At 41.8% G+C, this 26955-nt stretch overlaps 1 protein-coding gene across 1 annotated transcript in view; it reads right to left on the bottom strand.

The window, feature by feature from the left end:
- The window catches only part of INSC (INSC spindle orientation adaptor protein), a gene marked incomplete at its 3' end in the record, with an annotated part of 126389 nt that extends 115144 nt beyond the window's left edge, over nt 1-11245 (bottom strand). Inside the window, exon 1 of the mRNA XM_083864222.1 lies at nt 11144-11245. The remainder of the gene's footprint in view (nt 1-11143) is intronic.
- Nucleotides 11246-26955: the final 15710 nt, after the last annotated feature.

The following is a 26955-nucleotide window of genomic DNA, read 5'->3' on the forward strand; positions in this document are numbered from 1 at the left end:
TGAAACTTCCTATCTGGGTTCAAAAAAATGCAAGATTTAAAGAGAAAAGCCAAAATTATCTCAAGATATTAAATGTAAGAGCTGTTGATTAGGATCATTAAGGCAGAAACCATGAAGAGGAACTCAAGGTATAAGGAACCTGAATAAATCTAAAACTGTTCTTCTGTCTGTCCTTGAGGCATGATTGCCAACTTCTGCACAGAAATAACTCCAAATCTGCCACCAGGTGCTTGTGAAATAACCTCACTCTAGGAAAATGCACACCTCATATAGATGGCATGTTTATCCATGGAAACCACTGAGGAACCATGACAAAGAAAATAATATCCTTGAATCCAAAGGCACTATCTGGATCACATCTTGCCACCAGGTCATTTTTCCTGTGAATGTGGGGTTTTAGTGGGAGATGGGGCAGAGCACTAATCCATGAGCTTCAGCACTGCTCTTGAGCACTGCACAGTGGGCACCTGCATTCTCACTAAAAGTTATAATTCAAAAGAGACAAGAAGAATGCTCACCCTATGTAGGTTATGAGGAGGATCATTTTTGGAAAGTGATTTATAGGATTGTGAAGTCCCATTGTTCCTTTCACCTCTAGAACAAGGCTCTTTATTTATTTATTTATTTATTTTTGTCTTAAAATAAATCCCTATAGACAACTGAATGTGGCTACTTTGTAAAGAGATTAAATTCCTCTCTTATCTATTAGTGCAGTAACAGAATGCAATCCTTAGCACCCAGAGAGCAGGATTTGACTCCACCTTTGACTTTAGTTTGGACAGAGACCTGTGCTGCAACCAGAACATTACTGTCAATCTTCATCAAACCTCACCATCATTATTACTATGCTCAAAGCAGCATTAAAATTAAGGTGGTGGTTTGACTTCCACTCACCACCATGATGGAAGTATGGAGGATCCAGAAGCATTAGAAGTTTAATTTATCAAACTGAAAGAGATGCAGCACCTCTGTCCTCCCTATTTTTGTATTTGCCCAATCTTTGTTAAAAAAAAAAAAAAAAAAAAAAAAAAAAAAAAAAAACACAGCAGTGGCACATTCATTCCTGTGACCAAACTGTTGTACTTTATTAGCAACACTAACAGGTGAGCAAAGGACTTCATAGTAGTCCTGGAAATTTACGTTTCCTCTCGCTGTTTCCACATCTGCACGAAGCCCTCTCCATGACACTCAGGCAGAGACAATGACTATTTTGGTCACATTGCCACCCTTCAATCCAACAAGACACTCACCAGCACTGCAATTTACTCTTACATCATTTTGGACCTGTGTGTAGTACCCAGGTCTCTTTCATCATTTTGGACCTGTGTGTAGTACCCAGGTCTCTTTCATCATTGACCTTCCTGCAACATGTGCTGGGTCCTGCAGGCAATCTTGGAAATAATTGAAAAAAAAATCACAGCTTTTGCTGGAGATTAACAGATCCAACAGGAGATAATCTCTGCTGCACACAGAAAGGTCTCAATGAGAAGTTGTATTCTGTTTTGGATCAACATACAGTGGGAGCTTGGGGATCATTTTAGAGACAGAAAAGGAAAGCAGATCTGGGGGGGCTTAAAAGAAGAAAGATGTGGAAAAGACAGATTTATACACTCAGAAGAAGAATACTAGCTGCAAATTATTTACTAAGGAATTTACAGCATCCGCTGTCTGACTGAAACAGGCTCTCACAGGTGCTGGCTGTATTAATCCTAACACACACTTGGGAACACATTTCCCACTCACACAGTAATTTTGAGCCAAGCTTCTTTTTTTCATACTCCATTCCCCCCTAAAAATAAACCCAGCTAACATGTGCACCTATTTCTAGTTGAGCAGGAAAAAAAAATAAATTATTTAACTAGTCACCCCACCTTCCAAAGAATAGAAAACCAACTGCTAAGTGGGAATCGATGCAAATATTCATGCCTAGTTATGGTAAGAGTTACTCATTGCAAGCTCAGTTGCAGCTTGTAAATGCAGAGATAGGTTTGCACATCCAGTACATAATCAATTTACTCTCCAAATCCTGCATTTCACAAGCAGTTAATTGCCTTTCCATTTGTAGAGGGGGGAAAAAAAATAGCAGTGAAAGCTTAGAGGACACTTTACCAGGAAGCATATTTAAGATTTATTTCAGCTTCAAACACATTACTAATTTCAAAATAAGACTGGATTTAAAAAGCAGTGATTTAGATTTCCTCACCAAATCACCCAATGTTGACTGTCTGGCCAGTTGAGGCTTGGGGTTTTTTTGTTTTCTCATGGTAACTCATTTCCCAAGGGCTCTACTCCTTCGCACAGGTGGTGCCTCTGGAGCAGGGCACTCAGGACCATCACACTCAGTGATTGCGATTGGATTCCTACCTACAGCATTCTTTGAGGAATACAGTTAGGAAAGGGAAATGCAGTCCTAAAGTTCCTAAACCAGTTAATCCTTAACATATGGAACAGAGTTTTCTGGCCAGGAAAGCTTTCTCACAACTGACTTGTAAAAAGGCTAATGTAAAGGATGAGAGTAAGGTGGTGTTCCAGCCAAAAACAATGAGAACATTTTAAATGAGACAGTTTGAGGATACTGATGTTTTAAATCTGCTCCTCCAAGATGTTTTTAGAACATCCAAGATTATACAGCCTTAAACCTACATCTAGATCACAAGTTGCTAAAAAAAAATAAATCTATATTTTTAATTAATTCATGCATGCAGGCTACAAATAGTAAAATCCCTACATCTGAGACAGGGAAAAGTTCTGCAATAGATAGGCTCAGTGTATGAAAAATGTGCTATACCACTTCAAAATGGGCTTCTTGTTCTAGGATAGAAACCGTCACTTAGACAGGCTCTAAGTAATATAAAGTTCAGAAGGAAGTCTGAGTCCATAAATCACAATTTGATTAAACATCAACAAGTGTTCTGTGGCCCAGTTTCAGTACTCTCAGAGCATACTAAATTAACTGTCTTCAGAGCCCTGTACCTACACAAGGAAACATTTTACTTTCCTAATTAGCAGCTGTGCTCACATCCTCAGAGAGGGACATGGACCAAGTTTTATCAAAGGTAAAAGGTCTAAACTACCTTTTGAATTGTGTATTGCCTATTTTCTAACTATAACAGCAAGGGACTACACCAAGTCTACAAATTATTTTCCTTACATGATGAGCTCTAACCATAAAAGAACCTCTTTTGTTTTTCTAGGTTTACATCCAAGTAGCACATACTGAAAGACATCTGTTGCTTACACATTTTTCAGGCTGATTATTTGTTATTTATTCCATGTATTAGTTCGTATAGACATATACTTATATACACACTTTCATTTAAAACAAATTCAATCGCAGATCTCCTGAAAATGAAGCTATCATTTATATATATTAAAAAATATGCAGAAAGTTTTGGTTCATTACCCAGCACCACTTCCCACCTGGGCAGTGCCTTGAACAGACAATGATTCTGTGAGCTCCAGTTCCATTCACTTGAAAAACCACAAACTTCAGCTGTTGTTGAGAAAGTCAATTATTCAAAGCTGTGTGGCTTAATGGCTACTGGGTACTTTGTTTAAGGTGCAGTCTTGCTGTGGCCAGAAGTTTTTGGGAGAGGAGGCAGGTCTAAAGATTAGGTAGCCCCTTCTGTAGTTGTTTGAAGTGGACCAAGAGACAAAAAAAAAAAAAAAAAAAAAAAAAAAAAAAAAAAAAAAAAAAAACCACCAAAACACCTCTATTAAATATCAGACTCACCACTCTCTGCAAGTCACAGCCTTAGGAAGATATCCAAGAAAAAATCCAACACAAAATCTGAGCAAACAAAGCCAGAGCTCTTTTTTTGCAGTTTTCTTATTGCAGAGCAGGGCCAAGCACAGGGTTCTAGATTTGAAGTTTTTAAGGCCTTTCCCCACACATGGGAAGACACAGAGAAGACAGATATATATTTGTCATACATACAGAGCTTCAAAGCTCACTCAGGCTGAGGAATGGTATATTGGATACTTAACTAGATTTAAATATCCTGAAATCCTTCTCAGATATCTATTTCAGTTACTGAAAACACATAGTTTAGACTATAAATTTAGGTGCTAACAAAGAAAGATTTTGGCCCTAAGCCTCCAGCCTATGCAGATCATGAGACAAGGACAAAATAAATACCCAGAGGAACAAAGAAGCAAGTTTCCCTCCCCACTTCTACAGCCAGGAAGGAGAAGGGATCATCTCCAGGGTAAAGCTTGGGCAGCCTCCTGTAACAGGCACTAAGCAGCTTGCTGTCCCTTAGCCCCTGTTGGCAAAGGAACAGCGGTGACAGGAGAAGTTTGAAGAGCTCCTGGGAGGTTGCCCACAGGGAGGGGGGAAAGTCTGTGGGATATCATTGCAATGCTGTGGAGGTACCTCCAAAGAACCCTGAGCCAAAGGCTCCCCTGAGAGCTGAGCATCCCCTGAGGAGAGGGGCTGGCTTCACAGAGCCTCACTGCAGGGCCAGGGGCAATCCTTCATCATCTTCATCTGACTCCACACACAACCCCTCCTTCCAGCTCCAAAGTCCCCACCACAGGGTCAAATCCCAGAAGCAGCCATACTTACACAACCTCCAGGTTCATGGAAAAGGACCATGGCCTTCCTCTTGCGCGCCTGAGCTGCCACTTGCTTTTCCTGTCTCAAGGTGCTCTCCCGTGGTGGTCAGTCAGTGACTGAGTTCATTTGTCAGACATCATTTGAAGCCTGTGCTCCACAAGCTGCTGAATTCAGGCACCAGCTACTGAGTGAAAGGCACAAAAATACAGAGCTCCCCTTCGCTCCCACTCTCAAATAACTTTCTGTGCTTAGTGGTGTCAATATAACCCACCTGTGCAAGCTGGTGGGGAGACACAGGTTGTGCTTGTCAGCACCAAAAAGCAGTAGAAGGGGAGCAATAAATTACCAGCTGTGACAGAAAAGCTGTCCTGCTCACAATCAAGTCAATGGCAAAACTCCCAACAAGAAGCAGTGTTGCACCCTGCATCAGCAGCCAAGAGCTCGGTGTAACAATCTTACTTTTCCTGTGTCTTCCTGTGCAGCTTTCTAAAGGAAAGAAATTCCCAGTGTGTTCCTTACACGGCGTATCCCTTATCTTCTGGCTGGAAACACAAGAAAACTCATTGTGTCCAGACCCTGTGCCTCTGATCGCGTTTCAGCACAGCTGATAAATAAAGAAAAGCCTCACAGGGCAGGCAGTCTTCATTCGAGACACTTAAATCTGCAGCTTCAAATCCGCTTTACGTACTTTCAGCCACGTCAAAGTAAAAACACTTTCCCCTAAGAAAAAAAAAAAAAGCCCGAGGACGGTAGAAAAAGCCTCTGGGTTCTCCTGGCCCGTTTACCAAATGGAACACTTACTTTCTGTTTGGTATAAAGTGACAGCTGGCTTATTAGAACTGACACTGATCCTCCCGAGAGGATTTCAGGGAGCCAGTCACACAGGTGAAGGTCAACACGGCAAAGGAATTAAATGAAGAGAGGAAGGAAGCCACTTCCTCCTAAGGACAGAAATTAGCCTAACAGAAAAGCTATTACTAAAGCGGCCCTCACTGGCTGGAAACACACTACTTGCAATAGGTTTTGTTCTCCAGAAATGTTTCCAAGACATTTTTTAAATGTAAGGTATTATGCCTTGTCACCAGCTCGGTGTGCTGCAGTCAGGACCCCAGAGCTGTTCCCACCTGCAGCAAGGGCTCAGCCAGCACAGCTTGTACCCTGCTACCCTCTGACTGACACTGCATCAAAGGCAACACCTGAAATATCCTTACTTATCAATCATACATCACTTCTGACATATGTAAAAAGAGTCATTAGCATGGGATGACATATTTCAGAGTGAATAAGACAACAGAGACAGCCATACTGCCTGGGTGAGTTTTAACTCTGCTGGCTGCAGAGCTGCATGAGTTCTCTGGCTCCCTCAGCAGACCTTCAGGAGGCCAGAGGAATAAAGGCTTTAGCCAAGGGATGATCAACTTTTGCCAAGGTTTGCTCAGCACTCCTGCTTTCGCCTCTCTGGTCTGGCCCTGGAAGTGACCTCCCTGCCACACCAGGACCTTGGCAGCTGCTGCCCCACAGCAAAACCTGGAACAAAAAGCAAGTTGCCCTCCCCACTTCTACAGCCTGTGTACTTAGAAGTTGTTACCCTTTAAGACCTGACAGCTAACATTTAAACCACTACAAAAAGGAATAGTGAATATATGTATAACTACAGAAGTATAGGAGATCAGACTCTCCTCCTCATGCTGTCTATCAGCCTACTCATTTTCTCTTTCCCAAAGCACATGTTTTTCACAGAACCGTAAGGAACTACCACTTCAAAGCATCTTCATCAAGCTACAATGAAAAGCCTAAACAATCATCCAGTGACTTACTCAGCCTCTCCTAGCATCTACCACATCCTTGCACTGCTCTTCCCCCAAACAGGGGCTAGAAGTGGCTTGGGACATTTGGCATCAAGCTCGTCCAGACAGGGCACATACCTCTGGAGAGGCATTTGTATCTGCTTCTTGGCATGAGCAGTAACGAGACGCCCACACCCAAGCATGTCCCATCTCCTCCTCACAAGGGGAGACACAGAGCTGCTGAGAGAGGTGTAACTTGTGCATAGCTATGGAAAGAAATGGGAGTTTAAACCCTGGCCAGAGCCAGAATTTCTGCCTCAGACAAGGTGCGCTGTCTTCTTGTGTGCAAACCTTTAAAGGGAGATAGAGCTCATGCTGCCCAGATGGTCTGAATTTTGTTCCTTTCCCTGTTTGCTCTGCTGAAATTACAACAGTGAAACGTCTTCACTAACCCTGCTCCCCTGCAGAGAATAATCTGTGTCCCAGCTAACACTCTCAGTCACATCAAGCATGTGGGTGCTGCTCCCCAGAATCCTGACCTGGACAGACTGGCATGGGCCATGCAGGACAGCTCGCAGCTGCCTGGGAATGTGCTCCAGCTCAAAGCCAGGCTTCACTTTTTGTGAGAATGCTTGAACTAGGCCAATAACAAACTACTTTGTTGTGAGCCATTCCTTGGGAGCCCCCACAGCCACTGAGTTTGTTACACCTTTCACAGTTTAAGAGAGCAGGAGAACAGCAGAAAATGCAAAGTCCACCCTCAATCAGCACAGCCCCCTCTGGAAAATTTACTCTGAATATTTCAATTCACTTCCAGAACTAGTTTTAACTCCCTTCTAACCAAGAACACAAGAAGCATCAGAACCCTCAGTGACCCACCACCATTTTGGGTTTCCCTACCAGTTCTAGAAGTCAGTAAGTTTGGGGTTGCAGGGAGAGGTCACTAGATTTATCTGGCAGGTACCAGCACCTCTGGTTTTAATCTTATCCCTGTTTTCAGGCATGCTTGTATGATACAAGTTCACAGATTTTATTATTATTTCATGTAGATATGACTTAAAATTATGAGGGCGTTTCTTGGCCAGAGACAAATTAATAGGGCTCTACTGACCACACTGGGACTCTGCCAGAGTGCAGAGTCTGGGGATGTGAGGGTGTAAAAACAGCATCATGTGTTTAGAAGTAGCTTTTCCCCGGTCTCTGTTAGATCTGGAAAAAAAACTTCTCAGTAACTCTGAATTATTGCAATTTTGATAAGTTGGAATTCTGGTATCAGAAATTTTCTTGTGAAGCTCCATGTGACAGATCTCAGGACCACCAAAACAAGATTTTTGTCCCTTGAGCTAACTGAGGATGAAGGTGCAAAAATAAGCATGTTTGAGAAGTAAATTTGATTCCACAGGTTTTTTTCTATATGACAGGAGAGCTGGGCAGGTTTAAATTCACAAAATGTTCTAAATTTCCTAGATGACATAGAGTGACACAGAGCAGGTGTATTATCCCAATACATCTCAGCTTTCCCAGAAAAATATGTGTCAGAAATCCAACTGTCCAATTCTCAGTCCTCATGGGAGCAACTGGTTTTCAAGGATACTCAGAAATATGCAGAGGAAGGCAGGATCTGAGAAGTTTGGCTTAGCCCTAAATTTTTGCAGAGTCCCAGTGATCTACTCCAGTTTCAATCAATAGTTTTAATTCTGAGTCTCTGGATAAAATCCTAATTGAGTACATCTCCATGGAAGACCCAAAGGAATTGTTATAGGTAATCAAATACATTCCTTGGCTCTACACAATGTCTATGAAATACCACTTGCATAGTATTCACAGCTAATACAGAGCACCCACTCAAATGAACATTGGAGCTAGAAATGAACTAATAGCTAGCTCTAATCTCTTTTAAAGGTCACAAGCCTGCTAAAATGTTTTCAAGCATGAGCCTACCCAAAAGCTGTGGATCTCTTGCCTTCTGCTGGGATCAGAGCATGGGGTGCTTTCCCTCCCTGAGGAGCTTCACCTGCAGAAGTTCAGGCCTTCCTAGGGCTTTGTCTTTGGAATCTGAAGTCTGTGGAATGATTGTCTTTCACCAGACCATCTGCCCCCTGCTACCTCCCACCCCGTGGAGCTCTGCAGATAGAGGCTTGGAGTCCAGGAAGCACAGGGGCCATGGCAGGGAAAGAACTGAGCTGCTGGACTTGTAACTGAGCACAATTCATTTACAAACCCAATTAGAAAAGTTCTGGTTAATCTCCATTTGGGAGGGAAGAGGCAGACAGGCAGGAGCAAAGAAAAAATCTTATTTAAGAGATAAGAACAGCAGTATCTAATCCCAGCTGAAGTTCTTCCCTTTGTGCTTAGCTGAAGTTACTCCACTGGGTCCTCTGTGCAGCTCTCCCAAACAAATCCAGCCTTCATCTCACAGCCTCCATCACCCAATGAGACTCTCCCAGTAACCAGGAAAAGGGCACAGGTACATCCTCTGAATTTCCTTTTGGACAGCACTGCTGCCTCTGACACTCTCAGAGACCCCTACAAAGAGCTAAGACACCCCCCACACCCCAAGACATTTCCATATGGACCAGAGCCATGAGTTTTATGGCTCATTAAGACCAGGTAGCTACCTGGGGAGATGACTGAAGAATGAAGAATGGAGTTAATTGGGCCAGGTACACAGGAGGCAAAAGAAATTTGGCAGGCTGTCACTCGTGCCACTCTAGCTGATTATCCTGGTAGTAAACCTTGCACTCTGAAACCACATTTGCTTTCCAGGCCCACAAAAATATGTGCTTCCTCCTGTGTTCATTAAGTCAATGTGAGGACTGGTACACAACTCCTGCAGGAGAAATAAAAAGAGCTTTCCATGGCTGTGCCATCCTGTGTGTGCCTTTCCAGCAACCTGCTTCAAGCCCGTTTTGTTTCCTCTTTGATCACCAGAACTTTCTGCCAGAAATGACACATTAAGTATTTGGCATTCAAGAAAACAAATAAAAAAGGTCAGTAGGTGAAAAACACATCCACACACAGAATGGCAGCCCTAAAGAAACCAGGAGCAATGTCAGTGCCCTCTGGAAAAAAATCAAAGAGGCCAAAGGAGGACTGCCAAAAAATACTAATTTCTTTTATTAGACAGTGTATGTCTTAACCCCATTTTCCTTAATGCTTTAATACACATTTTACCTCATATGACACTGATGAAAATTTAAAGCCGCCTCAAAGAGTACAAGCATATATAAAAGAAGCAAAGAAACACTGGGATTTCCTCTTTACCAAAGGGGAGGAAACAAACCTTTGTTTGTTACAGATAGTAAAATACTAAAAATGCATAATCTATTTTTCAATCTTGCAAGTATTCTCCCAACATACAGCCATGTAGACCTACCAAACCCATAAAATATTTAATTTTTTTGTATTTCTACAAATGCATCCCAATTTCAGCATCCAACACAGTGTACATTGTTCTTGGTGAGATTTTCAGGAAACAAATTTAAAAAATCAAACTGTCCAAGGACTGGAATCCTGCAACATAAAGCTGCAAACATTACTGAAGTAAATATTACATTCCTGTGTCAAGCAGCTCCAGTGAGATCCATCATACATATTTACCCATAGGCATAGGTTTCTGGAATATCAAAGCCCAGATAGACGGGAGTTTTTACACACTATTATGAAAATTAAATTAGATTTGATGTTATCCTAGTATCTATCAGCCTCGACTTTAAACCACGTGCTTAATTTAGTTAAAGTGTGGTAGCAGAGAAAAAGCAGGGAACCAAAAGGTTTCCATGAAAATGGCCCTGTTCTAGGAAGAATCTGGCTACATCTGTCTTTACACTGCCAACACACTTCCCCACCCTACCTGGCCATAGACCACTTTAAACAAAAACCATAGATATACCATTACAGCTCTTTTTTTCAGTCTGTCTGTAGAAACTGCCACATATGCAGCTGTGAGAAAATACCTAACCCAGTAATAGCTTTCCCTTTCCAAGAGGAAATATTTGCCTCAGCATATGCCAGGTTTAGAAATACAGAAAAAAGTTCCTAAAGGCTGAACTATGTTTGCTTTCCACAGACATCAGATAAGACTGTTGCCATAAAATGAAGGTATGGCTCAAAATAAAGTAACAACACAAAAATGTATGCTGAGATACAGAAACACAAGCCCTGAACAGCAGAAGAAATCATTTGAAAAAAGCTGTTATCACATATTCACCTTGTTTCTTACATTCAAAGTGCATGAAACTTCCAGTCCAAAATGCACTGACAGAAAAAGTTGCTCAGCTGCCTAAACTTTACGTTTAACACACTCACTGCCCTTGCAAAGTGTCTGCACAGATTTAATCTCACAGACCCCTCAGAAGACTATGCACAAATATTATCACCCAGCAGCCATTCCCATTAGTCCTCACTTTCTTGCTGTATATACCAACAAACACCCTTTTTCTGCTTTTCCAACTGGAGCAGCCAATTACCTGCTGTGCTGTGAGCTCCCATCCACATTCCCCAGGAAACGGATAACGTGCCGTGCAGCACAGTGAGGAGAGCTCGCTCAGATGCAGAACAATTCCCAACTTACTCAAGTAAAGCCTCTCCACTGCATTCCCAGGCTGAGCTGTGTGTTAACTGCATTTATTCACCACAGAAAGACTACACTTTACAGTTATAACCCTGGCAAATACTGAGCATTTAAATAATTCTGCTTTTCCTTATCTGCACAAAGGGGTTTTATTCCTCTACCACAGCTGTACACAAAAGAATAGAGTGCCATTTCAACCCAAAACTCTCTGAAGTTACTACTTACCAGCCTGTGATTATAAATTCAGCAAGCCCGAAGAGCTGAAAAGATTTTGTGGCAGGAGACAAAAGTTACAAAAAAAGCAGGCAGAGTTAACAAAAAATGAAGGGAAACTAGCATAAATCCTCTCTTCATTCATCTACTTAAATGTTCCTGAAGACTAAAAAGGACCTTAAAGAAAGAGCTCTCAGCAAAGACTACATCCTCTTGTCAGTCAAACCCTGCATAGTTTCAGCTAGGCATCCGTCCAAAAAGACATGGAATTATTCTATTTTTGTCTCCCAATGCAAGTGGAAACATTTTTACAGATTTGTGGTGAGGATTTCAATTTTTGTAGTGGTCAGCTAGTAGAGGAATGTAATTAAAGACCCTGATAAATATAAGATAGTCCAGAAAGGAGGAATGGGATAAATCTGGAGATAAATAACAATTTCATTACAATACAGTCTGATATAAAAACATATTAAAAACTTTTAATGAAGTTAAAAATCCAGATGTGGTTTACTGGAAGAAAGTTGTAAAAACCTATTCTTTTAAACGAGAATTGTTGTCAGTAACAGGACACCAACAAAGTTTCAACAAATATAGGCTGATATTTTTAAATTAAATAATTTTAGTTTAAAAAATTAATGAAATTATGCAGAGCACTAAAAGTTTGGTTTACCACCCATGTTATGTCTGGTATGTTACTGGTTTTACACAACACAGGTGTTTCCTTAGAAGTACTTCACGTGTTGCCTGTTGCTGTCTTACAAAATAAACCTTCTAAATTTCTGGCTTTTTAAAGTAGGAAAATACTTTGAAAATTATGTTTGGCTTCTATTGCATTTAATTTTTGTTCCTATTCTATCAGTAAGAAAGCATGGCCATTTGCCCTGTACATTCAGTCTGGAAGCTGACTCTGAAACTCAGTGTACATCATTACCAATCCACAGAGCTCTCCAGATCCGAGAGTTTCCTCAGAAGGGAAGATTTTAGTTCAATTCCCCAAAAATCTGTCATCATTGAAGAAAATGAACTTTCATCCTTGCTGCCTTCTCCTCTGCTCCAACTTCTTCCTCCATTGTGCCTTTCACAGTGGCTGCTCTTCTGCTCTCATCCATCCTCCCCTGATGTGCTCCATTGCTGCCCCTCTCCATTATGCACTGATTTTTGGGAGTCCCTGTCTCCAGATCCTGCCCAGCCTCAGTCTTAGGGCATCTCCAGCCACTGCTGTCTGCAGGGATACCTTACACACTGCTCCTAAAGATGAAAAAACTTCCTCATGATTTAGTCCAAGAAGTGAGTTGGTCCTGCCTGTCATCATCCCTCAGGTCAAAGCCTTCACCCACATGCACTAGAAGACATGAGAGAACTGTAAGCTGGAGTGTTGCAAGGGGCAAACAATACGTATTTTATCAGAGGAGAAAAGAATTACTTGTTTTCCCCCTGTTCCCTGGTTCTCTAACTTACATGTTGCTTTTTTGCTTGGATTTTTATGTTCCCTTAAAGTGGAAATTTCCTTGGGGTAGGAGTTTTCTCACACTACAGTTTGAATTAGTCTCTGGAGTAGTGGGATCCAGTCTTTTCACATTGCAAAGCAAACAAGAAATAAGCTCTTTCTTTAACAACTTGCTAGTTGTTATCTTCTTCCTCAAATCACAGCTCTTCTGAGCTGCAGCTTTTGACTGACTGTAGAGATTTGGTTTAGATTGCTACCCACACACTACTAGAAATGACAGTGGGCTCCTAAAGCTTCAGCAGGACAAGGAACATGCTTCCCTTTGAAACATCTCAGGGACATTACAGTGCAGGTTTCTCCAACCAGGAACATGACATGCTATGATTCCATCCTTGAATTCTCATGTTTGCTGAGAGTGGGACAAGAAAATGTGAAGGGGAGGAGCACAAGGTGGAGCACAGGGGTGCAGAAAAAGCCCTAAATCCAGTTCTGCTTGGATTACATCTGGGAAGGCAAGATAAGGACAAGGCAGGATTGTCTCTAATAAACTAGTCAGCCCTTTTCTTGTTGACACAGGAGTTGGATTTCTCCATTTAATCCTGTCCTACAGGATACCTGGAAATCTTTCACGAGTGAAATGTAGAAAAGCCACAGGGATACCCAGGAAACCACAAACTTTCTTCAGCCTCATTTTTACCTCAGACTTTATGAATGAGCACAGCTTCACAGCTTCATCCATTCCATGTCCTACAAGCCTGCTCATATCTGCTCTGGCACCTACAGATGGACTATTCCCAGTCCTCTTCTTCCAAGATTCCATCTGACACCAACCTTTAGTTCAATCCCTTGCCACCCTCTCCCATAGTAAAACTGTGGCTGTTTTTTCAGCTTGCTCCTTCCTGGGCAATCTTTCTGTCCTGGGTTGCAGTGTAGGATGTACACAAAGTATTTATTCTATCACCATCTTCATGAACTGTTGAAACCAAGTGGGGCAGTGATTTCCCAGGCCCCCTGCCTTTGGGCCCATTAACGCCTTGCCCATGACTCACAGGTAACTCCCTCCAGGAGTTATCTCTGTTTAATGGGCCATCAAGGACCCACTTCACAACTCATCATCCCATTGTGAGATGCTCTGCCCAGGGGGAGGAGCCAAGCATTCTCACCTGGATATAATCTGGGATTTGGGACAGTGCAAGCAGCCCTTACCTACTGGATTCCCAGAGGACCAGAGCTACCAGACCTTTCTACAGGATCACTGCTTCAGGAAGAGCACCTCATCTGGACTGCTTCCACCATCCTGGTCAGGTTGTATTCTGACTCTGTCAGTGATCCTTTGTGTTATTGCATTTTATTTTATTTTACCTTTCTTCCTATTAAATTGTATTTCTGACTTGGAGCCTCTCACTCATTTTGCTTTCAAACCACAACACTTTCTTCCCAGCCCCCTGTGATTGTGCTGGGCACAGCAATCCAGTCCTTGCACCCCCAGCAGCTCCACCTGCACCTCCTGGGGAGAGGACAGTGCCTCCCTACCTGGGCCAGCACAGAGGGTTTGATTTTAATTCTGCTTGCCCCAGTGTGATGCCAATCATCTAGAAGATGAATGGTGCTTTTAGGATGAGCAAAATACTATAATCTAGAGAGTTTGCAATTTACTAAAAGACCTGTGAATTACGGGCTCAGAGCAGCTCCTAAGTAATTAAAGACTTGTGGTGACACAACCTAGAAAACCAGGCTCTCAAACTTTATGTTCCTCACAGCAGGGAAGGGCTGCCAGCATTCCCATGCCTTCTCTCTGCAGTGGATAACCCAGACACCTGCAGATCACTGCTAAGCTCCACTACCAGCACCTGATGTTGAATACAACTCCCAATCATCCTGATATCCAAAACATAGGAAAATCATCAAGGCTTTGCGCTGTTAATGTCTAATTAACATCACATTTCTTGCTGGCTGTCCACCAGCCGCTATTACACCAGTATGACATTGACTTTTAAAATGGAGATGTTTTATGGCACTGATTGCTTAACTGTCTTGTTCTAAAATTGCCTGGTCTCCAAAATCCATCCATTTTAAAGAGCTCCTGAGAGACAAAAAGCACTGGATTAAGATTACTGTTCTGTTATTGGTCAGAGTGTTAATTTCCTTCCTGTGATACCAGGCTGCTTATCATCTTTGACAACACACTTAATTGCTGTTACAACCCCCACAGCTTTTTCACAGGTGCTGTCAAGATTATTTTAATTAAAATAATATCTATTCAGAGGTTAATGAAAATAGAGAGAAAAAAATCCAGCAGGAATTTGTCATTTGCCACACTTCATTCCCCAGGATTCATGGGGACCAAGTGGGACAAGGAAAACACCCCTGCATGGCTTCCACAAAGATGTGGCTCCATCTCCCTCAGTTTGTTATGTAGATCCAGCACAGATCTTTCCACAGAGAAACCATCAAAGTCCTTGTTACTCTCCTCAGAAACACCAATGACCATGGGGCATGTAAAATCTCCTTCATTAAGTCAAACGCTACTTTGATAACACCATGGGCATAACCTGGGGTCACCTATACTTTTTCAAAAATGAGATGATTTTGTAGAAAAAAACGCATTTCTTTTAATACATTTTAAAACCTAATAAACAATAGCACATGTGGGAATCCCATGCTTCCAACAATAAATTCACTGAGCACATAATATATTTACTCAATACAACTTTTTTTAAAGCAGACTGATCTCCACTTGAAATAAACCCTCCATGTAATTAAACATATCAATTATCTATTTCTTTTTTTTTTTTTTTTTTTTTTTTTTTTCAGTTAGAATTTAGCACTAAGTGAGGGTTGCTATCTCTGCAAACTGCTCATCTAACAAATTACAGGTTTTCAGTCAAACCAGCACATTTTGTTCACTGTGGATGCTTACAGTCCCCAGACTTTGGAGACTGTTTCAGTGAAGTTTCTTGAAGTAATACTCATGAGTGCAGAGCTCACTGACTCCTCCATTTTAAACACAATTTACAAACAGCTGGTGTATCTTGGTGTGTAGGTGACAGCAGGCACATCAGTCACCTGCTGCATCTCAAAGCAATGCCTTTGGAGGTGACTGGCCATAATTACAGGCTTCTCTTCTATCTCAGCCCCTTGTTTGCTCTGTGGTCTCATTTTCTGTCCCATGATAGTCACCACTGCCTGTTGCTTTTTATCTGGAAAAACAGTCACCTCCCCAGCTGCCACCTGTCCCCACTGAGGAGAAACTGCAAAGTCCACATCTCTGTACAGGCTGCAGAACTACCAGAGGTTATTTTTCCCATGGATTTCCATGCAGTTTGTTAAACTTTCTGTTCTCAGTTCCTTGCCATGTGCCATACTACACCCATTATGGCTTCTCTGCTTCCTTCTAACAGATCCCTCAAGCTCATTTCCAGATGACAGGCAGTTCCTGAAAAGAATAGGTGAAAGCAGCTACTGCCTCACTTTTCCCCTAGTAGGAAACCGATTTTGATGCAACTTGTAGACACTCAGTGCGCATGAAACACTGGAAGTTCTCAGACTTTGATGGTTAGACAGCTGTCAGGTGTGTCCCACTCCCTCCTGCAAAGTCACCATCCCAGTGTGAGGGTCCTGAGTACAGCTGACAAAAACTTGTTCTCCATTCTGGAAAGCAGAATGCTGCAGCATAACACAGCACAGCTGGTGGAAGCTTCTTATGGATTTGCTATTGTGTTATGTACTGCTCATGCAAAAAACATACAGTTGTTAAAATCTATGTATAAGCACCAAGAAAACCCTGGGAAACCAACTGGAAGGAATCCCTTATGAGGTCAACATTGCTGCTCTTCATCAAGGGGAGACAGAAAAGTGAGGGATTACTGCAAATAAGGAAAAATCTGTCTGCACAGGCAGTGTCAGAGAGATTTTCTTGGCCAAGTTTTCTTGCCTCACACTGCATCTGAACACACCATATTCCCCCCGTCCTGCCTGCAAGCATGTGCTGCTCTCTTAAAGGAAACTCCTTCTAATGTAAAGCTGCCAAACATAAATCAGCCTTGAATAGGAATAATTAGAGTAAGTTAGAAGATTAAAACCATGGGAACAAACTGAAATATACAACAACTCCTCTGTAGCTGTGATGTTCTGCGGGGGAGGCAGAGGATTCTTGTTCTCACTCACTCTCCAGCGGGGCATTTTCTGGTAAAGGGGCAGCATTGTCACTCGCTCTCAGATTTCCTCATGCCTTTTTTGTGACTATGATGATGCCTCAAAGCCTTTTCTATTAGCCTTTCCCATTATTAACCTTCTTTAGCTCATAACAGTTCATATGCTTTCTGCTGTAAGGATAAAGGGGCTCTTCACTCCTCACACACTGCAGCGATTCTGATTACTGGGAGGATATTTGAAATATAATATTGTGAGGAGAGGTGTAATTATGTCTGTATTTGAATGGATCTATTCTAGGGGGCTTTGCAAAGGCAGACTGTCATGGCTGCTATAGGCCCTTGGGGTCAAGCAGTTCATCAGGAAATAATCAGGACCTGAAAATGGTCTGGTTGTTTTTTGGATGTTTGGCAAGTTCCACCACCTTCTCAGGAAACTTGTATTAATTATTCTCATTGTAAGCGCTCAAACTGTTCAGTGAGCACTGGCATTGATACCAGTGTTCCTTAACACTCCCAATGGTGCCACCATTATTTTCTTTTCCTGGCTACTGGATGTGGTTGCATCCTGCGTCACTGGTTTTGTGTATTTTAATTCTTTTATCATCATTATTATTGCTGTTATTCCCCCTTCCAATTCTCTCCAACTGAACTGTCTTTATCTCAAACCACAAATTTCACTCTTTTTTCCCAGTTGTGTCCCCCTTCCCACTGGTGGTGGGGGGAGAGGACTTGAGTGGTTGTGTGGTGTTAATCTGCCTGCCAGGTTAAACCCCAAAAATCCAATGCAGATTAAACAGCATCCCAGATTCTGAAGATTAAGGCACATTTCTTCTTCCATACACCTTTTAGTCAAAACTTGCCTCCCAAAAACTTTAAAGGAAAAGAAACAGAATAATCTTCCCTCTGTGAATTTGAGGTTTGGATTTCAGCCCTTTCCAGTTTATGTTTTCTCATTTTACTTTTCCCATATTTTCACTTTTGTGTGCTCTCAGCCTCTGCTGAGCCTTTGCTTTGTGTTGTCCCCAGCAGTAAGTGGACAGTGCCTACAGCAAGGCACACCCCAAAACCCCTCCACCATCACCACTGAAGTTTGTTCTTAATCCTCTGACCAGAAAATGTGAACTTCCTTTCTCCTCTTCTACCTCCCTCAAGGATTTATTCCAGCAAGGCAATAATGTGAAATGCATTGTAAAAGCCATAGGGAAAGTCAGAGGAAGCTCAGCTTTTCATTTCCCAGACAGTCTAACCTGGGCCAAGAGCTCTGTGAAGAAGGCCAGATTTCCACACACTCTTCCCACCCATACAAGCACAGTGGCTCAAAACAAGAAGTGTAATCAGCATCCTGCCAAGATAGCCCAAAGGCAGCTTTTCTGACAAATATTCCTTCAAAGCTTTGTCTTGTTTATGGCTGCAGCACTCAGCCAGGCTCCATCATCCTAGTGAAATGTGCACAGATAGTTTAGAAACCTGGTCTGAAGAGTGAGTAAACAGGTTTTCACATAACCTTTTTTTTTAGAAATACTACAAATCAACACATGCTTTAAGGGAGGGAAAGATCTAAATTTGGGCTTAAAACATCAAGGTCCCTTGGGAGTGCAGGCTGCAGGCAGCATCAGTCAAGCACAGGCTAAGAGGAGGGCCAGTGATCCCAAGGGCCATTCCTTTGGGATTTTCACGAGCTCAAATTACAGTCTCAGGCAAACAAAACAGGGCACCCAAAGAAACACTACAGAAATCACACAGCCTCTGCCACAGCCAGCTTCGAAGCAGCAGCTGGGCAGTAACCACATCTAATCATGCAAAAATGCTGAAGCCACTGGAGTCCTTCCACACAAAGTGGGTACTCTCCACATTCTAATGCTGTCCTCCATCAGAAGACAAAAATCATGGCTTTGCCTTCCAAAAAAAACAAGCTGAATGGCTGGGTGGCTCGTGTGCAGAAACATCTGGGCTGGATAGGGAATAACATATAGAAAACAGCCAGCTAGAGTGTCAAAAGTTCAGAGAAGCAGGAACTGAACATCATCCTATTTCAGCCCTATAGGCAAAGATAGCACAAAAATCAAGTCAAAAATTGCAAGCCCATTATGCAGGAGAAGTCGTGAGTATTTAACTTTGTAGAGTGAATGGTTTCCAACTACTTTCCCTTCTCCCTATAAATTATGGTCTCTTACAAGTAAAGCACAGAGAATAAAGTGCCAAAGCCAGTAGACAGCCCCAGTCACCAGGCAGGAAAGGGGAGGCAGCACATAAATATGTGCAATTTCAGGGAAACAACACTAAGAGTTTTCCATGCCTCTGTTGAGCAACACAGTCTCACTGAATGGAGTTGTCAAATGTGGGCTGCACATCTGCTATAGGAGAAGCAAAGACTGCTTTATACTGCATGAAGTTGATAATATTGTATTACATAACCTGCACTGTTAGGACAAGCCATGTCTCAGTCTCCCACAAAGTACTATCAGGAAAAAAAAAAAAAAAAAAAAAAAAAAAAAAAAAGGCTTTAAGCAGAGTCCCAGCCTCCAACAACCTTATGCTTTGATATCCAGTAGCAAAACAAATAATTTTTGGATCCTTACAATAATGTATCAGATTAATGTGCTACATTTTACTCTAAGATTACAAGATATCCTAATAAGTTTTACTTCATCTTTAATGAATAAGGAAAATGTTGTAACGAACTGTAACTTTATTTTTTTAATTACATGTTGAAAAAAAAAGGAAATTATTCTATGACACTTGATGATGAAACTCTGCACCTTGTTCTTGATAAAGTTCAACTAGTATGACAGCTCTTAGCAGTAACCACCATGAGAAGCAAGCCAGATATCTAAAAGCGGACATCAGCCAGGTTAAACTAACCTGTGCATTACTATAGACTGGGATTTCATATTAATATAATCCTAAAAACACATTATATTAGATGCAAAGTCACTTAGGGAAGGCTTGAGAGCACCAGCTTTTCCTTGGATCATTATTGCCCAGTTCAAAATACTGCTCTGCTTATGTTTTTTTCTTTTTTTTTTTTTAAGGGTTCTGCCTCACTGAGCAGACAGTACAGATGGCACCCAATGAACATAATTTTATAACTCATCTTTCTCAAACCCTGTGGTATTACCCACTATTTTGCTCTTGGATTTTCTCATAGCACCTGTCATCACCACCAGGCTCAAGCCCAGCACAAATCTGAGGTGACAGCATGATTCTCCTTGCCAGTGTTCCTCTGCCACAAAGTGGATACCAGCAACCAGACTAGCATGACCTAATGTTGCACATTTTATTGCTTCCACCAAAGTTTATAGTGAGGTTTTGGAAAACTAATTTGCTTTTAGGAAGGTGGGAAGTTTGGATTCTAAATTCATTCTACAGAGGAGTTTCTTCCTTGCCCCCACCCCCAATGTAATCTTTCCTCCAGAGCTGTAGAGCAAAACACTGCTTCACTCACCATCACTATGGCAGGCTTCAGCAGACACTCCCTCTCAGCACCATCCAAAACTAAACCTCCAGATTTTTTTTTATTGGAAAGACCAGTTCAGTTTTATAGACATAGTTGGCCTCACCATCATGATTTTCTCCACTCCAGTTTCTCTGCCCGTGCTGGACACCTTCCTTTAAATTTCCTACTCACATTAACACATGCCTGGTCATTCTGAAACTGTGACAGCAGAGGCAGCAATGTGCCTCAAGATACCTCCTGTGGGATGAGGCTGTGCTGCTCCTCAGCTTCCAAAGGCCAGCTGGGAAAATGCTTCATGGGCTAAAATTGTGCTGCTGGTACACACTGTTTTTTTGGAACCTGGCTGATGTATTCTGTATTCTCTTAGCTATGCGAGACATTTACTAAGAGGCATCATCAGATTTTGGCCAACGAGCTTGAAGACATGCTTCTTTGAAGATGTGCTCCCTTTAAAAATGTGTAGTAGTCCAAAGTGCTTGAGCATGCTTTTAGTGTTATGTCCATGGCACTAGAGCCTGCACTTAAGTGTTTTTTTTTTTTTTTTAATTAGATTGACTATTCCAAAATGAGCCATAGATTCCAAGAAGAGTTTGGCTGACATATACCAAACATGGTTGTCCCAGTCTGTTTATGCAAGGACATGAATTTTTGCAGATGCCTACCTGAGAAAACAGGCCAGGTGCACAGCACAGGGTTGTGCCTGGCACTGCTCTCACCTTCAGGGCTGTTTACTGTGAAAACTCTCCCTGCATCATTCAGGACCCAATGAATAATTCAGCCGAGCTTCATTATTCCACCAGTGCTGTTTTGTTTACTGGAATATCATCCTGTGGTTCAGCACCCATCTGACTTTAGCCATAAAGCCCGTGGAAAACATAGAATTCCCAAAGGCTGGAAAGAATCCTTTCTGTGGTGCTGAAGTCCTACAATCTCACAGTATCGCTGATTTTCTGCTTGAGATAGAAAGTCAACTGTCCAGAGACACTCAGCATAAATTAATTTATACATATATCTTGTGTCCTTTGCAAAGTGGAAAAGTTCTCCTCTCTCACTGGCTTACTTGGAAATGAAAACAAAACACACTGGAATTTGGGGAGGTCTTCCAAAGAGCAGGTCAGGATATTCTGCTCCACTTACACACTTAGGGTAAGGTCTGTGAACTTTATCTCAAAATGCAAACAAAATAAGGATTGGTCTGTACCACAAAGTTTCCCAATGTCCTTCTCACACAGGTATTACACTGGTAAGACACATGGCTTGTAACATAAAATACACCAGGACTATCACAGAAATACTCTGTAAGGGTGAGAAAAAGTTATCAACTACTTCCACCAGACCTAAACCATGAAAAAAAGAGTGAAACAAGTGAAAATCTGAAACCTGTGGTTATTAGGCTCTATAGCAATTCTCCTCTGCCCATGAATTTACCTTTGACCTTTTCCATTAAAACAGTTTTCATTAGTTCTCTATAAATGGTTAATGATAGGAGCTCCTGCAGAAAACTATATTATTACTGAACTAATCTGGATTAAAAATGAGAAGCATATCTTGGCAACTTCATTTATATCAGTAGCAATATGAATAACTGATTTTCCCCTAGACGATCTACAAAACTGATAAAAGTCCAGAAAGAAAATTCTGATTTTCAGTCACTTCTCTTCAGAAAGAGAAAAAAAAAAAAAATCTGTTTGCACTTGAGTAGCAAGTGCTATTTTATGAGAAAAGAAGCAAAAGTTACTTAGACTTGCTCACACCTCCTGGTAACTGAGTTATACCAGAGACTTTCTGTGGCTGCTGTGCCCTCTAGCTTCTAAAAGATGTATTTACCAATCACTCCTTTAACTTGAGCAGGTTTATAGAGTTGTCATTTCTATGCAGTCTCTAAACACTTGCTAAAAAAGCCTTTCCCTCTCTTCCTTCCAGATACAACTTTAACCCAAGACTGAAATGAAGACATGGAAATATTAGTCCAGATTTTTGTTTGCCTTACAGGCACTTCATTCTTCTGTGGTGATAGAAATGAGCTTTATAGGTACACATTGTATTAATATCAATTCAGAGTCCTCTGTGAGTGCTGTAAAGGAGATTGAACCCACCAGAGAAATTCCAACTGAATTGGAAATAGCAATGTTGGGGGGAAAGTGAGACATAAAGGATATAAATCAGGCCATTATATGGTATACAGCAAAGAGCCCCTGATGCACAAATGGCAGGCGGAAGGCTGGCTGTACACTGTGACACCCAGCAGGTTTCAAGTTGAACTTGTGAGAGCAACACCTGCCTGGGGAGGGGAATTGGCCATAAGGAAAGATAACTCTGGTGTCCCACAGCTAGAGAACCCACAACAACCTGATGGAGAAAACAGCTTACTTGGAGTTTAGGAGGCTGATGGACCATGATCAGCTTAAGGCTGGCAGAGACAACCCAAGTTAATTTTATCTTGACATACCATCAAAAGCCCCTGAAAACACTTCTGTGTTTTTCAATTGTCAGATTACAGGTCTTTGCAAGAGTAGAGGCTTGACCTCCAATCCTACCTGCCACAGTATTGCAGTGGCACCAGTGGCAGCCTAAGTACAACTTCTGCAAATCTAACAAGTGTAAACAAATAAGCAATAAAACTTTTGTTGAGGAGAAAGTCACCAGTATAACACTATAGGGACACAAATCCTATCAAAAACTCCAGTCACAAAGGCACTTCCTTAAGTTAAATACTAAATACATGTTTTAAAACCCACAGTTACAAATCCAGTGCTTTGACAGATGAGGAGCAAGGTACCACATAGCTCTGCCATTGTCTATTAGGAAAAAGTGCAATAAAGGTATTTTATTTCTTCTGAGAACCAAAGCCATGAAGAAGAAGCAAACAACATCTTCACATAATGCAAACAAACCTTTTGTCCACAGAAGTGTGCAACCTTACCAAGACTAAGCTTAAACCAGAGATAGCCAAAGCACAAAGTTTACAAAAAAAAAATCTTTGAATTCACTTTCAATGTACATAAAGTGTTTCGAATAGCTTGGTCACTCATCTGCTTATCTGTAAGCCTTTTAAACAAAATCTATGGTAGTTTTCATCTAAATTCTGTATTTCCAGTACTTGAAGGTCAGAGCTATTTCCTTTTTCTATGTAATTCTCTGCCTCTATTGCATTAAGAACACAAATCAATATTAATTTTCATAGCTAATTTAAATCTTAGATAGTATCTTTAAGTACAGAACAATAAAGAAGGACTCCATTAACTAAGAGTGAAACCTTCCTTGGAAAATATACACACTCAAGAATGACCCTGGCTACATTGTCTTCTCCAGCCTGTCTAGCAGGATTGACATGCTAAAAAGTTCCCCTAAGCCACTAAGACTGACCATATGTAAAATTTGCCTGTCCACATGGAAGTCACTGAACCACGAGGACTGTCATCCCTCTCCAATGCACTTTCTTGGAATCTATTTCCATTCCTACCCACTACAGATAACAGCTATGACATGGTTCCATGTAAAATCATGGTCATTTCATGAGCTACAAATGGAATTATAAACTATTTATTCAACTATTTTAGGAACATATGCTAACTAGAATAATTGGCTTGTGAACACTTGCAACAGTCTCTCAAGCATGTCAGCAGAATAATGTACAAATTAATGTGTCTGACACAACATATTTGGACATTCAAAGTGCTTGCAAAACTACAAAAAACCCCCAAACCTATAAAGCCTCCAAATAGCCACATGATCATGTTTCTTTAGTGTGGTGGGTTGGTGCTGGCTAGACGCCAGTTCCCCACCAAATTCACTCTATCACTCTCCATCCTCAGCTGGATATGGGAGGGAAAAATAAAATGTTTTGTAGCAGCCCTCTTGTTAGAGGGTAGAAATGAGCCAAGACACAGGTTTCTTGTTTATCACAGCATAAAAAGGGTCCTGGTTTATTCCTCTTTACAGCTCAGCCATCCTGACTCCAACCATTCACTAGCTCTGCCTGCAGCAGCTCCTGCTGTAAGTTTTCCTTACAGCCTCTGACTGCTGGTTTTTCCTGCTGAACTCTGACTGCAGGGATCAGTTTGCAGACTCTGACTGCAGCTTTTACCTGGCTAGACTGTGACTGCAGGTTCCTACAACAGGCTCTGACTGCACACCCAGAATGACCTCACAGCAGTGATTCTCTCTCCCCAGGGTCCTTCTTTTTCAGGATTCCTCCTCCTTCATGATTGTCTATGATTCCCTTTACCAGCTAGCCCATTCCCTTTTATCAAACTTATCTTTATTGGATATAGCTGTGACTCATCAGGGGGAGGCTGTTTTGGGTAATTAACACAGCTCTTATTTATTGGGGCAAGGTAACCTGTATTCCCTTCTCCAACAGGTTACCTGTATTCCTTCTCCTCTCCTGAAAGGTTCATGGGATGAGATAAGAACAGGGAGAGAGCACTCAGCACTCACTGTCATGGGCAAAGCAGATTAAACTTGTGGAAATCAGTTTAATTTATTACAAGAAATAATAAAATATTAAGTAAAACCAAGTCTTACAAACACCTCCCCCCACCTCTCTTCTTCCCAGGTGTAATTTTACTCAAAATTTCTCTACAATTTTCCCGCACCCCAGCAGTGCAGGGTGATGGGGAATGAGAGCTGTGGTCAGTTCACCACACCCTGCTTCTTCAGCTCCTTTCTCCACATGGAGAGGACTCATCACACTCCTCCCCTGCTCCAGAGTAGGGCCTCTGCCCCAGGGGCAAGTCCCCCATTAACTTTTCCAGTGTGAGTCTTTCCCGTGGCTGCACTCCATGAACTGCTCCAGCATTTCCACAGAGTGCAGTCCTTCAGGGACAGGCTGCTCCAGCGTGGGTCCCTCATGGGTCACAAGCCCTGCCAACAAACCTGCTCCAGCGTGAGCTCTTCTTTCCATGTCTCCAGAGGTTCTGCCAAGAGCCTGCTGTCTCCATCAGCTCCAGCAGAGGAGGAGTAGGCACCCTCCAGCATGCCCAGCATGGATCTGAGTCACAGCTGGAGCTACTGACTGAAAACACCAACCTGGCTGTCCTGTCCCCCTTCTGTGCTCTAGTGGGATAGGTGGCCTCTCAGGGACACACCTGGGGTGCCTGGCAGGCAGCTCCCAGACAAAGATGCCTCGGCATTCACCATTTATTCATAATCACTCAAATGGCTCCGTATTTAAAGCCTTCAAGCTGCACATTCAGACTGGGAGGCAATTATTTGCTTTCGTGGAGGTGACACTAATAATTTAGCTGGGATCACAGCTCAGCCCCAGCCAAAAGAGTAATTGGTGAAAATAAGAGCCGTGGTGAAGCCAAGAATAGAAAGAAAAGATAAATGTTGCAATGATTCTGATTACTCCGTTGAATCAGAAATCTCACTGAGACTGGAAAGTTCACAGGGAAAGTATAACAGTGTTAGGTGTAATTTGGAAATGGGCATTATTTCCTGTGGGGGAAAAAAAAAAAAAAAAAAAAAAAAAAAAAAAGGAAAGAGGGGGTACTCTTGGACATTTTCTGCAGAAAAGAAGAATTTTAGAAGGCATAAGGAGCATCCAAAGTGGAGAACAGGGAAAGGATGTGGTGCCTTTCAGAACAATGAAGAGAGAGCAAAGGTGTGCACCACACAGAGCCCTTTGAGCTGCCAGGGCAGCCTTCAGCTGACTGCCAGAGGCACTGATTGAGAGCAGTTTGAAACTAAGCTGCCAGTGCTCAACCTGTGTGAAGCCAGTCTTGAAACACCCAATTTACCTCTAGTAAGTGTTCACCTGTTCTGAGACAGTTCAGTCTAGAAAAATGCACACATCCGAACTCTCCAGCATGTTTTAAACTCTTCACCTCTTAGAGATGTTCAATCTGCTAATTAGACATGACAATGCTGGATTAGATAACCAATACCAAAATTTACTACTGCCTGATATAAGTTGCTTTTGGCAGTGTTCAGTGTCAGAAGCAATAACATTAGCTCTGCTCCTTTCTCACACTGCAGATAATGGAAGCTTTCAGGAAGATGAATTAAATTTCACTAACAGAAGGAGAAAAAAAAATTGCCACAGTGGAAGTCCACTTGGGTTATTTCAAAATGATGCTCTATCAGTGTGTGCAGCAATGTCCTGGTGAACGATCCTGAACCAAAAAACTGAGTCAGGTCTAGGAGCAGATCACCATCTATCCCTTTTCTTTCTCAGAAATTTCTTCCATTTTTGCCTCTGCTTGCAAAGTACTCTCCTAAGACTTCATTTGCACTCAGATTTTAAAAAAAACAACCCTTAGTGGTTAAAGAAAAAACAGACAGACAGACAGACAGAGATCTAAAAGTATTAGAAACAAGCTATACTGAGGCTGATATTGCCTCATAAACAAGAACATAGACACTCGTGCATGAAAACTGAATGCTAAGTAACTTGGGTTTGGTGCCACTCACATATATTGCACCAATGTCAAAGTTCACTTGAACTTTCCACCAGCTTCAAGTATTCTTAGAATGGCAATTTATTAAAATGGAAAAAAAGTACATTAGAAGCCACACATTTCCTTTTAAAATGCTAATTCCAAAATATATTTTCTCCCGGAGTAGAAGTTTGGGGTTTACTTGAGAGCTGACAAGTTTGGGTAATATTACCCAGAACAGTACCTTTTAAAAATGAAAGCAATTTCTTCCACTTGTTCAGTCAGTCAAAGCAATTGACAACCTTCTAGCAGCTCTGTAATTCCTTCTACTATGTTTACTGCCTTAAAACTACAAAATTTTTGTTTAAAATATTACTGCTTAC

The sequence above is a fragment of the Zosterops lateralis genome, assembly GCF_965231275.1.
Source record: "Zosterops lateralis genome assembly, chromosome: 6".
Classification (NCBI taxonomy): domain Eukaryota; kingdom Metazoa; phylum Chordata; class Aves; order Passeriformes; family Zosteropidae; genus Zosterops; species Zosterops lateralis.